Source organism: Mustelus asterias, chromosome 27 (assembly GCF_964213995.1).
Source record: "Mustelus asterias chromosome 27, sMusAst1.hap1.1, whole genome shotgun sequence".
Lineage (NCBI taxonomy): Eukaryota > Metazoa > Chordata > Chondrichthyes > Carcharhiniformes > Triakidae > Mustelus > Mustelus asterias.
The window spans coordinates 15,832,777-15,847,340 of NC_135827.1; the positions used below are offsets into that span (position 1 = coordinate 15,832,777).

General features: G+C 44.8%; 1 protein-coding gene across 1 annotated transcript in view; it reads left to right on the forward strand.

Annotated features, from left to right (window-relative positions):
• Positions 1-14,564, forward strand: part of LOC144480033 (uncharacterized) — a 77,613-nt gene that overhangs the window by 47,356 nt on the left and 15,693 nt on the right. The window lies entirely within an intron of this gene.

The window sequence follows — 14,564 nt, forward strand, 5'->3', positions numbered from 1 at the left end:
TACTAATAAGTCCCTCTTGCAAGTGACCAGTAAATCCATTCAGTAAGATCGTACCATTAGTACGCCACGATGGTTCAATAATTTTGGATGTGTTCGAACAAAGAACAAAGAACAGTACAGCACAGGAAACAGGCCCTTCGGCCCTCCAAGCCTGTGCCGCTCCTTGGTCCAACTAGACCAATCGTTTGTATCCCTCCATTCCCAGGCTGCTCATGTGACTATCCAGGTAAGTCTTAAACGATGTCAGCGTGCCTGCCTCCACCACCCTGCTTGGCAGCGCATTCCAGGCCCCCACCACCCTCTGTGTAAAAAACGTCCCTCTAATATCTGAGTTATACTTCGCCCCTCTCAGCTTGAGCCCGTGACCCCTCGTGATCGTCACCTCCGACCTGGGAAAAAGCTTCCCACTGTTCACCCTATCTATACCCTTCATAATCTTGTACACCTCTATTAGATCTCCCCTCATTCTCCGTCTTTCCAAGGAGAACAACCCCAGTCTACCCAATCTCTCCTCATAGCTAAGACCCTCCATACCAGGCAACATCCTGGTAAACCTTCTCTGCACTCTCTCTAACGCCTCCACGTCCTTCTGGTAGTGCGGCGACCAGAACTGGACGCAGTACTCCAAATGTGGCCTAACCAGCGTTCTATACAGCTGCATCATCAGACTCCAGCTTTTATACTCTATACCCCGTCCTATAAAGGCAAGCATACCATATGCCTTCTTCACCACCTTCTCCACCTGTGTTGCCACCTTCAAGGATTTGTGGACTTGCACACCTAGGTCCCTCTGTGTTTCTGTACTCCTGATGACTCTGCCATTTATTGTATAACTCCTCCCTACATTATTTCTTCCAAAATGCATCACTTCGCATTTATCCGGATTAAACTCCATCTGCCACCTCTCCGCCCAATTTTCCAGCCTATTTATACCCTGCTGTATTGCCCGACAATGCTCTTCGCTATCCGCAAGTCCAGCCATCTTCGTGTCATCCGCAAACTTGCTGATTTCACCAGTTACACCTTCTTCCAAATCATTTATATATATCACAAATAGCAGAGGTCCCAGTACAGAGCCCTGAGGAACACCACTGGTCACAGACCTCCAGCCGGAAAAAGACCCTTCGACCACTACCCTCTGTCTCCTATGGCCAAGCCAGTTCTCCACCCATCTAGCCACTTCTCCTTGTATCCCATGAGCCTTAACCTTCTTAACCAACCTGCCATGTGGGACTTTGTCAAATGCCTTACTGAAATCCATATAGACGACATCCACGGCCCTTCCTTCATCAACCGTTTTTGTCACTTCCTCACAGGGGATCCCCCTGTGTCCCATTGGACTACGAAGGGGCGGCCTCATACCTCGCAATCCACTAAGGGTTGCTCTACACCAACCCATCTTGTATTGCACACCCAAGTTGGAGAGGCCAGACACCGTCATTGTCTCGCTTCATATGGCGGGAGTTCAGGATAAAGAAAACTGCCATTTTCTGTCTCTCTCACTGGAGCTTGCTGTACTGATCCCTCTAATGGTAACCTCCCTGCCCAGATCTCAGACTCGACTCCAGTCTTGGACTCTGTCCCGACCTCGGTCCCATCTCGTGGTTGTGGACCCTGGGTATATGATTGGAAAGGTCTCCTACAGTCATGGGCAAAATGTCCTAATCGCCCACAATGAAAAGACCTTATCTGTCTAGAATCATCCATAGACTGATCCCTACCATTGGATTCATATGGTCGAGTTCCCCATGAGTAAACACCATTTCCTCTCCCTCTACCTGCATTTCTCCAGACAGGGACAGAATTGGAAGCTCTCACTGGCAGCATTTTCCCACCTTTTCAGTTTTATTTTTCTCCTTTTCTCAATCCTGTACTTCCTGTTCCCAAGCTCGAGTCATACGCCTCATAGCCCATGCCTCATTATCTGTTACGTCAGTTGGTTCAAAAAGCACACAAGCTTTCCGGCTCCCCTCAATAGCATGTGATATCAAAGTCCGTTCCCATTTAGCAGTGTTCTCCTAATCTGAATGCGGTCTCTGTAATTCCCCAAAAACATTCTGAAAATGGATCCATAAGCGACTGGCAAAGGCTGTTGGATGTTCCCCCTTATGCTGCCTACACGTACTCAATCCTTCTACTGGATTGCCTTTATTGTATCCAATTGCAGTTAAAATCGCCTCTTTCATCTCCACTAAAGTTCCCTCCCCAACATTTTGAGGATCGGGCAATGCAGATTGCACAGCTGGACTAAGACACATTACACATCATTTTACCTGTTCTGCCTCATCCAACCCATGAAGCACGCTCTGCTGTCTAATACTTTCAAGGAAGGCAAACGGGTCTGCTGCTGGCTCGAATACATTGACTTTCTTGGCTATCTCAGCTAACTGTGCTACCGTGAATGGAGTTGAACATGTAACTGTCTCAGACCCATCGGCCCCGCTATGTTGAGTCGTTGTCAGGTTCATTGGAACAGGAGGTGGCCCTGGAGGTGCTGAACGGTCTCTCCCCACAGGAAAGGGAGGTGGAGGTCCCCAATTTTCATGATGTTCTAAATATTGACTAGTTGCTGCCTGCAAGGCACCCCAATCTACTGCATTATCCTCATCCTGCACCTCAACTGTCTCAAACGCACACATCATTCCCCGCTTATTGATAATTGTGACTTCAACTTTTCAATTTCTCGCTGGCACTTAGCTGTGGAAGCCTCCTTTTCCTTACTGACTTTGTGTAAAACCTTAAACGCTGCCTGCAGATTTGTGCATTTCTCGGTTAATACAGACACACCTTTTCCTGCCTCATCCTTTTCAATGATAGCTCGCTCCTTTTCATAAGCTTTTTTCAGACTGGATCTCAAACTGAGCCATGTGCAGCATATTAGCTTGATTTCTTTGTTCTTGATCTGCCACTGTAACTCGAAGCCCTTCTACCTCTTTCTCCATGCTATCCATTTTAATTTTAGCACCCTCCTGCACTTTCTTTATTTCTGTATCTACAACATGCTGTAACTCATCCTCTCTCATCTTCATTGTTACTCATAGTTACTCTATTTCTAACCTTGCATTCCCTAGTTCATAATTTAAACGCTTAACTTCCCTATCTTTTCCCTGTAACTGCTCCAAACAACTCGCAATTACTGTAACTTTACTCATTTTATCTGCGCCCTCCCCTTGGGTTAGACACCCTTTGTTCCAACATTTTTGACCCATGGATCCCAGATCCTCTTCACTAATGATTCCACCCAATGTGGCCATTTTTTTAATGGAGATAATCTCTTAACATTTCTTCCCATTTCAAACACTCTGCCATTTTCCCCGTTACTTCTAGATTAAACTAAGGGAGGAAGACAGGCAACTTAGCCCAGGAACTCGCTTTGTGCTCAAAAAAATTAGTTCCTACTCCCCTTACGCCTGGCGTATCAGGAATGTGAATCAATCCACCCCCCAAAATACTACCGAAAGATAGATCTTTAATCCCACTCACGGCCAGCTATAGAGTTACCACCAGCCCTGTTTAAACTAGGATCCCAGATACTGCATTTATTCACACAGAGTAAACATCACGTTTGTTCAAAATCACTTAAAAGTTTTAAGAGTCCAACCCGGATCAACTTCTAGTTACTTCTTATTAGGTCACATCTGTGGTGTCATTTACGTTGCCCAAACCTGTGTTTACACCTCTGCAGCGAATAAAGACACAAAGTCGACTTTAAATAATTAAACACAATTTCCTTTATTCTGCAGCTACTTAAACAGCAGTAAATACTTGTAATGCATCAGCCAAATACTCACTATCTGTCACTTTACTTAACTTAAGGCTGATTTCCACTTGCAATTAAAACCCGGCCAGGATTTTGTTGTCACATGGAATCAGTTCTTTGTTCTCTTCTCCTTCCAGATGTCTCTTCTTGGGAGCCTGGTTCCCAGGTTCTTGATGTGGAGATGCCAGCGTTGGACTGGGGTAAACACAGTAAGAAGTTTAGCAACACCAGGTTGAAGTCCAACAGGTTTATTTGGTAACAAAAGCCACAAGCTTTCGGAGCCTTAAGCTCCTTCTTCAGGTGAGTGGGAATTCTGTTCACAAACAGGGCATATAAAGACACAAACTCAATTTACAGAATAATGGTTGGAATGCGAATCCTTACAGCTAATCAAGTCTTAAAGGAACAAACAATGTGAGTGGAGAGAGCATTAAGACAGGTTAAAGAGATGTGTATTGTCTCCAGACAGGACAGCCAGTGAGACTCTGCAGGTCCAGGCAAGCTGTGGGGGTTACAGATAGTGTGACATGAACCCAAGATCCCGGTTGAGGCTGTCCTCATGTGTGCGGAACTTGGCTATCAGTTTCTGCTCAGCGATTCTGAGCCGTCGTGTGTCGTGAATACCCGTGACCGCGGTCATGGGCATTCGGCCTCTGATCTCCGGGTAAGCATTCTCCAAGGCGGCCTTCACGACACACGACAGCGCACATTGTTTGTACCTTTAAGACTTGATTAGTTGTAAGGATTCGCATTCCAACCATTATTCTGTAAATTGAGTTTGTGTCTTTATATGCCCTGTTTGTGAACAGAATTCCTACTCACCTGAAGAAGGAACTTAAGGCTCCTGAAAGCTTGTGGCTTTTGCTACCAAATAAACCTGTTGGACTTTAACCTGGTGTTGTTAAACTTCTTACTGTGTTTATCCCAGGTTCTTCACACTGCCTTTCTAAACAAGCTCTTTGTGCTAGCAGAGTTAAAACTCCAAAAGTTCCTTGGTAATCAGCCAGTGAATTGATCAGGACCCCAATTGCATCATTCGGTTAGGCCAATCAAATCCAATCATAGTATCATTAGTCACTTCAGGCCTCATCATCTCAGTGCATATTGTTCACATTCCAATACCCAGCTAAGCAACACTGGCTCCCAAAAGTCTGTTCACAACTCATCCCTACCAAGGACAAGCTGTTGAATTTGACTCCTTCTGTCTTTTGACAAATTCCAGGCCACTGGCCACAAGGAAAATGATGTGGAGATGCCGGCGTTGGACTGGGGTAAACACAGTAAGAAGTTTAACAACACCAGGTTAAAGTCCAACAGGTTTATTTGGTAGCAAAAGCCACACAAGCTTTCGAGGCTCTGAGCCCCTTCTTCAGGTGAGTGGGAATTCTGTTCACAAACAGAACTTATAAGACACAGACTCAATTTACATGAATAATGGTTGGAATGCGAATACTTACAACTAATCCAGTCTTTAAGAAACAAAACAATGGGAGTGGAGAGAGCATAAAGACAGGCTAAAAAGATGTGTATTGTCTCCAGACAAGACAGCCAGTGAAACTCTGCAGGTCCACGCAACTGTGGGAGTTACAAATAGTGTGACATAAATTCTGATTCTAGGATCGCATGATAAAGACTCAGGAGGAAAAAAGCAGAAATATTTATGTGAAATAGTGTGACATAAACCCAATATCCCGGTTGAGGCCGTCCTTGTGTGTGCGGAACCTGGCTATCAGTTTCTGCTCCGCGACTCTGCGCTGTCGTGTGTCGCGAAGGCCGCCTTGGAGAACGCTTACCCGAATATCAGAGGCCGATATCAGTTGCGTGGACCTGCAGAGTTTCACTGGCTGTCTTGTCTGGAGACAATACACATCTTTTTAGCCTGTCTTGATGCTCTCTCCACTCCCATTGTTTTGTTTCTTAAAGACTGGATTAGTTGTAAGTATTCGCATTCCAACCATTATTCATGTAAATTGAGTCTGTGTCTTATAAGTTCTGTTTGTGAACAGAATTCCCACTCACCTGAAGAAGGGGCTCAGAGCCTCGAAAGCTTGTGTGGCTTTTGCTACCAAATAAACCTGTTGGACTTTAACCTGGTGTTGTTAAACTTCTCACAAGGAAAATCCCAGCAGAGTGGAAAAAAAACAGCTTTAACCAAAAAAATCAGGTTTGCTTGATTGAAAATCTTTCAGCAGATTAAAAGTTAAAACAACATTCAGTCACAGCCCCCTTCCCACTAACGTCAAACTTACAGTGCTGACTGAGTAGTAAGTAGTCACTTTGGGATAGCAACGGCTGCTGTCCCATCATGGATCTGTACATTGAAACGCAATATTACCTTTAGCATGGGAGGATAAATTACAAAACCTGAAGGAGAAAAACAGCTATCTCTTTAGTGAAGAAGTGGCAGACTATCTATTTGAAAATCACATGAAGAGGGGGCCCTTTCTTGGCTGCAGAGCCCTCTGCTCGTGCTAGGCTCCGCCCCTAACCATATCCCAGAGCTAGGAAGTAACTGTGACAAATCAGCATTGTGATCTCACTGGAAAACATGACCTCCACCGAAGAGGAGAGGAGACTGATGGGAAAGATACTGTGAAGGAGCAAAGCAGAGAGGGAGGTCCAGGATGTAGTGATGGTGCATGAAGAGGATCGAGAAGCACTAGGCCCTGGGGGGGTCCAGAGGCACCCAAAGACCCTCAGCGGAGGCACAGAAGGTCTTACATAGTCCCTGGAGTCTACAGACAGAGATTGAGCTTTCTGCAATTGTCAGAGACTCGATGCAGGAGAAGACTCAGGTGATGAAGAGCCACAGTCAAAGTTAAAATTTATTTATTAGTCACAAGTAAGGCTTACATTAACACCGCAATGACGTTACTGTGAAATTCCCCTAGTCACCACACTCCGGCACCTGTTCGGGTCAATGCACCTAACCAGCACGTCTTTCAGAAAGAAAGAGAAAACCAGAGCACCCGGAGGAAACCCACACAGATACAGGGAGAACGTGCAGACTCTGCACAGACAGTGACCTGAGCCAGGAATCGAACCTGGGTCCCTGGCGCTGTGAGGCAGCAGTGCTAACCACTGTGCTACCGTGCCACCCTGTAACATACAGGGAAAAGGCAGGAGAATGGCACCCGATCAGAATTCTCATTTGGAGAGCTGCTGCAGACAGGATGGGCTGAATGGCCTCCTTCACTGTAACAATTCTGTGATTTTGGGGGATCTCCTCCAACTGCGCAGGGGGGACACCCGATGCCTGTAGCTTGGAGATGACTGCTGTGCTCAACCTCTTTGCAAGAGGCTTCTTTCAGGCACGACGTGGAGACTCAGTGGCAAAATCTAGCATGCCTCACGCCACTGCATGAAGGCCCTCACTGACGCCATGTTCCGAAGGGCAGGAAAGGACCTCTCATTCACACAGGATATCCAAAGTTAAGTAGATACGGCACAAGGATTTGTGCTGATTGCAGGTTTCCTCAGGGAGCCATTGATTGTACGCACGTCTCTGTTGTGGTCTGCTCATTCTAACAGTAAAGATTAAAGAATGAAAAGATTGCCACACAGAGAGTTACTTAACCAGTTGGTAGAGATTTAATGGACCAAAGATTGTTGTTAAGGGCCTGTGGTCTGTTAACAAGATAAGATGTCTTCCATACAGATAGTGATGGAATCTCTTGGTGCCAAAGACTATACTCAAGATTTCCTTTCCAAATTAGCATAACTTTGTTCAACATTCTCGAAGCGAACACTATTGGCCTTTCATCTCCATTCATCATTATATGAGTGACAACTGCACCCAACCCGTTGGGCGATGTGTCACATGCAAGTTGTATTTTTAAATTAGGGTCAAAAAGAACTAAGACTTCCAATTTCGTTAACATATTTTTGACTTCATTATTTGCCTTTTCACAGTCTTTTGTTCAAGTCCATTGTTAGTTCATACATAATAATATATGCAGGGGTTTTAATATGGTAGCGAGTTTTAGAATAAGTTTTCCATAGTCATTGATGAATCCTGAAACAAAATCTCAGTTGTGATATATTCTGTGGTCTCGGCACATCTAAAATCGCAGTCATTTCCTTAGGTCCTTCTGGAGTCCAGCTATCAATTACATGGCCTAGATAGCTCAGTGACGACTTGAAAAATTCACATTTTTCCTTCTTCACACAAAGATTGGGCTTCTCTAGATGCTCCCGTGTTTCTTCTAACTTCTGAAAATGTCCCTGTTCATCTTTGCCCATGATTAGAATGTCATCCAAATAACACTGGATGCATTTGAGGCCACTTAGGATTTGTTCCATAGACTTTTGCAATAAAGCTGACTCCGATGTGGTTCCGAAAGATAGGCAATTATATCGGAACAACCTATAGTGAGTGACAATCAATAACAGTGGTTGCGACTCTGTTGCCACCTTCATTTGTAGGTATCCATGGGAAGAGTCATAGAATCATAAAATCCCTACAGTGCAGAGGGAGGTTATTTGGCCATTAAGTCTGCACTGGCTCTCTGGCAGAGCATCCAACCCAGGGCCTATTCCTGTAACCCCACATGTTTATCCCGCTAATTCCCCTAACCTATACATCTTAAGCCACTAAGGGGCAACTTTACCGTGGCTAATCCACCTAACCTACACATCTTTGGACACTAAGGGACAATTTAAAATGGCCAATCCACCTAACCTGCACATCTTTGGACTTTTGAATCTATCTTACTGAACTGTTGACCCCCAGACAAACCAGCGAATAGGTCTTCAATTAATGGTAACGGGTACTGGTCAACACAGAGCACTGGATTTATCGTCATTTTGATTGAATGACAGGGATGGTTGGAGTTGCCAATCGTTCATCTCCATGGATTCAAGCACTCCATCTTTGTGGTATTTCTGTTGTTGTTTCTTTAAAAAAATTAATGTTTTTTAGGTTGGACTCTAGCTTTAAGAAAATCTTTTTCCCCTTAGTTTTTTTTATGCAAACACCAATCTGTTTTAAAACCAGGAGATTTCCGTTTTAATTCTGCTTAATCTAGGTTACTATTGCGTTATTCGGTTTCCTTTTTGAGTAGCTGCTTCTCCAGAAGTAGGTTTCTCACACTCTGTCGCTGAGTACGAGGACAGCCCACCACGTGTGAAGGCGTGCAGCTGAAAAAGACTCCCAGATTCGGTCAGTAAACTTGTTTTTACTTAGCTTACTCTCTTATTTTCTTACTCTGATCATTTTTGAGGCAATTTTGAGCCCACCAATTGTATTAATTGACTAGTATTACCATGGATGCTCTAGCTGAAAAATCCTTTCTCTTTTCCTCTCTCCCACTCTCCCAGCACACTCCCATGTTCGTGGTTGAGTTTTAAAAAAAGTTAAGAAATTTTTATCAATTTTAAAATTATTATACCTCCTTAGCAACAGCTAAAAACCCATTTTGAACAGTGGGATCTGCCTCACGTCAATTGATGGTGGAGTGGTCTCCTGAAAATCGACCCTTGACTCGAGGTCCAGCTCTGAATTGTTTCTTGTTTAGGGGAGACGTGTGGGGAAGGTTTTTCACACAGGGGGTGGTGGATGCCTGGAACGCACTGCCAGAGGAGGTGGTGGAAGCAGGCATGTGTTAGCAATGTTCAAGATGTATTTTGAAAGACGCATGAACGAGAGGCAAACAGAGAGATGGAAACTGCCTATTGGTGCAGACTTGGTGGGCCAAAGGGCCTGTTCCTTTGCTGTATTGTTCTCTTTGTTCTGAGAATGGTTGTCACTGGAAAACCATCCTCATTGCCAGTCTTGTCTTTTTGCTCTTGTGCACCAAAGTGGCCAGCTCACTCATAAAACAAAAGAGAAAAAGATAAAAGAATGAAAAAGTTGCCACATGGAGGGTTACTTAACCAGTTGATGGAGCTTTATTAGATAAGTGTTGCTTGCTTGCAATCCAGGATGGAAAAGAAGGAAAATCTCCCAAATGTCTCTGATGGTGTCACAACATAATCATGTGACTCATTAAGTTTATTTATTAGTGTCACAAGTAGGCTGACATTAACACTGCAATGAAGTTACTGTGAGAATCCCCCAGTCGCCACACTCCGGCGCCTGTTCGGCTATACTGAGCTCTGCTCTTGATGTCTTTTAAGCTTTCTGTCCATGTATGTAAGAGACTCCTGGATGAGTACATGGAGCGTAATAGGATGGAGGGTTATAGGTAGGTCTAGAAGGTAGGGATGTGTTCGGCACAACTTGTGGGCCGAAGGGCCTGTTTGTGCTGTAGTTTTTCTATATTCTATGTTCTATATCTGCTCAGATGTGCCGAGAATTGATAGGTGAAACCAGAATGTGTTTGCAGTGTTGTCAGAGTTCTTTGGGTAACAGCAATCTAAAGGCACACTCAGTCGACTCTTAACACAAACAGCGCTGGACACCGTGTATCCAATGCAAGGTCTTTAATTACTCGTGCACAAGGAAAACATCCACCCGTCCACTGAAATGGCCGGAGCAGTTCTGAGACCTTAAAAAAAGTCTCCAAACCACCCGCCAAGGTTAGGGTGCCAGCCCCACCGGTTTGTCCTGAGCAACTGAGCGTAAAAGATGCACCCTGTTCCTGAATGGTATGTACATTTCTCTCGATCCTACGATCCTCATTAACATAAAAACAGCATGTCTCATTGACTGCCACACACACTCCCTCTGCGCTGCTAACAGGAGATCGAGGGCCATGAGGTTCTGTAGCACCACCTTAGAAAGGGACTGAATCTCTGACTGAAGGCCCTGAATGGCGTCCATGGTGCTGTTTTCAATTATTTCCATAGTAGCGGAAATATTAATAATGGCTTTTCTAATTCTGGGACCCCAAGACCTGGGAGGAGGGCCTGGACAAAATGGTGAAAGCTGGTGTTATGGATGACGAGCAGGTTTGGAACTGACTGCTTCACAAACCCTAGGTGGTTGTGAAGGGAGTGGATGAATAGGTGCTTGACCCCAAAGGCCTCCGGGATCATGTGACCTATGGGGCAAGTGCCGACCCAATTGACGGGGAGGGTCTTGTAGGCTCCGTCCCCACAAAGCCAGAACGAGTCATTGCAAACAGGGGTCGGGTACCAGAATGTGGAGTTTTGGCAAAAGGTGAGCCAATACTTGAACTGAGTGGTTTGCTGGGTCTATTTCAGCAAAATGGACCGAGCAAACCACTCAGTTGAGAGTTAACCACATTGTTGTGGCTCTGGAGTCGCATGTAGGCCAGACTAGGTAAGGACAGCAGATTTCCTTCCCTGAAGGGACATTATTTTATTTATTTATTTATTAGTCACAAGTAAGACTTACATTAACACTGCAATGAGGATACTGTGAAATTCCCCTAGTCGCCACATTCTGGCACCTATTCAAAGAACAAAGAAAATTACAGCACAGGAACAGGCCCTTCAGCCTCCAAGCCTGCACCGACCATGCTGCCCGACTGAACTAAAACCCCCTACCCTTCCGGGGGACCATATCCCTCTATTCCCATCCTATTCATGTATTTGTCAAGACGCCGCTTAAAAGTCACTACTGTATCCGCTTCCACTACCTCTCCCGGCAATGAGTTCCAGGCACCCACTACTCTCTGTGTAAAACATCTGCCTCGTACATCTCCTTTAAACCTTGCCCCTCGCACCTTAAACCTGTGCCCCCGAGTAATTGACTCTTCCATCCTAGGAAAAAGCTTCTGACTATCCACTCTGTCCATGCCTCTCATAATCTTGTAGACTTCTATCAGGTCGCCCCTGAACCTCCGTCCTTCCAGTGAGAACAAACAAAGTTTCTCCAACCTCTCCTCATAGCTAATGCCCTCATACCAGGCAACGTCCTGGTAAATCTTTTCTGTACCCTCTCCAAAGCCTCCACATCTTTCTGGTAGTGTGGCGACCAGAATTGAATACTATATTCCAAGTGCGGCCTAACTAAGGTCCTATAAAGCTGCAACATGACTTGCCAATTTTTAAACTCGATGCCCCGGCCGATGAAGGCAAGCATGCCGTATGCCTTCTTGACTACCTTCTCCACCTGCATTGCCACTTTCAGTGACCTGTGTACCTGTACACCCAGATCCCTTTGCCTATCAATACTCTTAAGGGTTCTGCCATTTACTGTATATTTCTGATCTGTATTAGACCTTCCAAAATGCATTACCACACATTTGTCCGGATTAAACTCCACCTGCCATCTCTCCGCCCAAGTCTCCAACTGATCTATATCCTGCTGTATCCTCTGCTGGTCCTCATCGCTATCTGCAAATCCACCAACCTTTGTGGCATCCGCAAACTTACTAATCAAACCAGTTACATTTTCCTCCAAATCATTTATATATATCACAAACAGCAAAGGTCCCAGCACTGATCCCTGAGGAACGCCACTTGTCACAGCTCTCCATTCAGAGATGCACCCTTCCAGTCTGCCATTAGGGACTTTGTCAAAGGCCTTACTGAAGTCCATGTGGACAACATCCACTGCCCTACCCTCATCAATCATCTTCATCACTTCCTCGAAAAACTCGATCAAGTTCGTGAGACACGACCTCCCCTTCACAAAACCATGTTGCCTCTCACTAATATGTCCACTTATTTCCAAGTGGGAATAAATCCTGTCTCGAAGAATCCTCTCCAATAATTTCCCTACCACTGATGTAAGGCTCACCGGCCTGTAATTACCTGGATTATTCTTGCTACCCTTCTTAAACAAAGGAACAACATTGGCTATTCTCCAATCCTCTGGGACTTCCCCTGTAGCCAGTGAGGATACAAAGATTTCTCTCAAGGCCCCAGCAATTTCCTCCCTGGCCTCTCTCAGTATTCTGGGGTATATCCCATCAGGCCCTGGGGACATGTCTACCTTAATGTTTCTCCTCCTTTTTGATCTCAGCATGACTCAAACTATGTACACATCCTTTCCCAGACTCATCATCCACCAAGTCCTTCTCTTTGGTGAATACTGACGCAAAGTACTCATTTAATACTTCGCCCATTTCCTCTGGCTCCACACATAGATTCCCTCCCTTGTCCTTGAGTGGGCCAACCCTCCCCCTGGCTACCCTCTTGCTCTTTACATATGTATAAAAAGCCTTGGGATTTTCCTTAATCCTGCTGGCCAATGCTTTTTCGTGACCCCTTTTAGCCCTCCTTACTCCTTGCTTAAGTTTCTTTCTACTTTCCACACTTGCTTCGTGTGTTCCCAGCCTCCTAGCTTTGACAAATGCTTCCTTTTTCTCTTTGACTAGGCTCACAATATCTCTCATTATCCAAGGTTCCCAAAACTTGCCACACGTATCCTTACAGGAATGTGCCGGTGCTGAATCCCTTAAAACTCACACTTGAAAGCCTCCCACATGCCAGATGTTGATTTGCCCTCAAACATCTGCCCCCAATCTACATTCTTCAGTTCCTGTCTAATATTGTTGTAATTAGCCTTCCCCCAATATAGCACCTTAACTTGAGGACTACACTTTTCTTTATCCATCAGTACCTTAAAGCTTACTGAATTGTGGTCACTGTTCCCGAACTGCTCCCCTACTGAAACATCGACCACCTGTCTGGGCTCATTTGGGTCAATGCACCTAACCATTTACTTAGTGAAACAGATGGGTTTTTGCAACAATCGACAATGGTCATCATCAGACTTTTAAATTCCATATTTTTATTGAATTCAAATTTCACCATCTGCTGTGGTGAGATTCGAACCCGGGTCCCAGAGCATTACCCTGGGTCGGGATTACTAGTCTGGTGACAATATCACTATGCCACTGCCTTCCCAGAGACCCATCCACACTTCCCACTGCAGTTTTAAATCTGTCCATATTTCTTCAGTTTATTCTTGAACCCATTAAATTTAATGCAGATGTGACAATTAATTTGAGGTTTCTTGATCTGCATGTCTCAGCTGCTGAATGAAAGGAAAATTGCTGAGTCATTAGCAGCACTTGCATATATGTTTTGCATCTGTTTTAAGAATCGTCCTACAATGCTGCCTGTGGGTATTTTTGAACACTCTCCAAAGTGATGAGGTTTTTATGGGGAAGCATGGATTCTTACAGACTAGAGTGGCAGTCATTCAGCCTTCACCTGCAGACACAGTTTGGAAACCTTGGAACCTTGCAAACTTTGGAAACCCCTGTGCACCATTTGCCAAGAAGAAAAAAATGTTCATTTTTTAAGCCTTCACACACCAGGAAAGATTTGCATTTATAAAGTGCCTGTCATGAACTCTGGATGTCCCAGATTCCTTCAGCTTCTCTTGACTTAGGCTGCTGGCTGTTGCCCAACTCTCTACCCTGTTTCTTTCTTCAAACTAATACAGATGGAAGAAATATCCTTTATCGGCCCAACTTGTTCACGCCGCCCTTTATTTTAATCACTAAGCTAGTCCCAATTGCCCACATTTGGCCCATATCCCTCTATACTCATCTTACTCATGTAACTATCTAAATGCTTTTTAAAAGACAAAATTGTGCCCGCCTCTACTACTACCTCTGGCAGCTTGTTCCAGACACTCACCACCCTCTGTGTGAAAGAATTGCCCCTCTGGACCCTTTTGTATCTCTCCCCTCTCACCTTAAATCTATGCCCTCTAGTTTTAGACTCCCCTACCTTTGGGAAAAGATATTGGCTATCTACCTTGTCTATGCCCCTCATTATTTTATAGACCTCGATAAGGTCAACCCTCAGCCTCCTACGCTCCAGAGAAAAAAATCTATCCAGCCTCTCCTTATAACTCAATCCATCAAGTCCCGGTAGCATCCGAGTAAATCTTTTCTGCACTCTTTCTAGTTTAATAATATCCTTTCTATAATAGGGT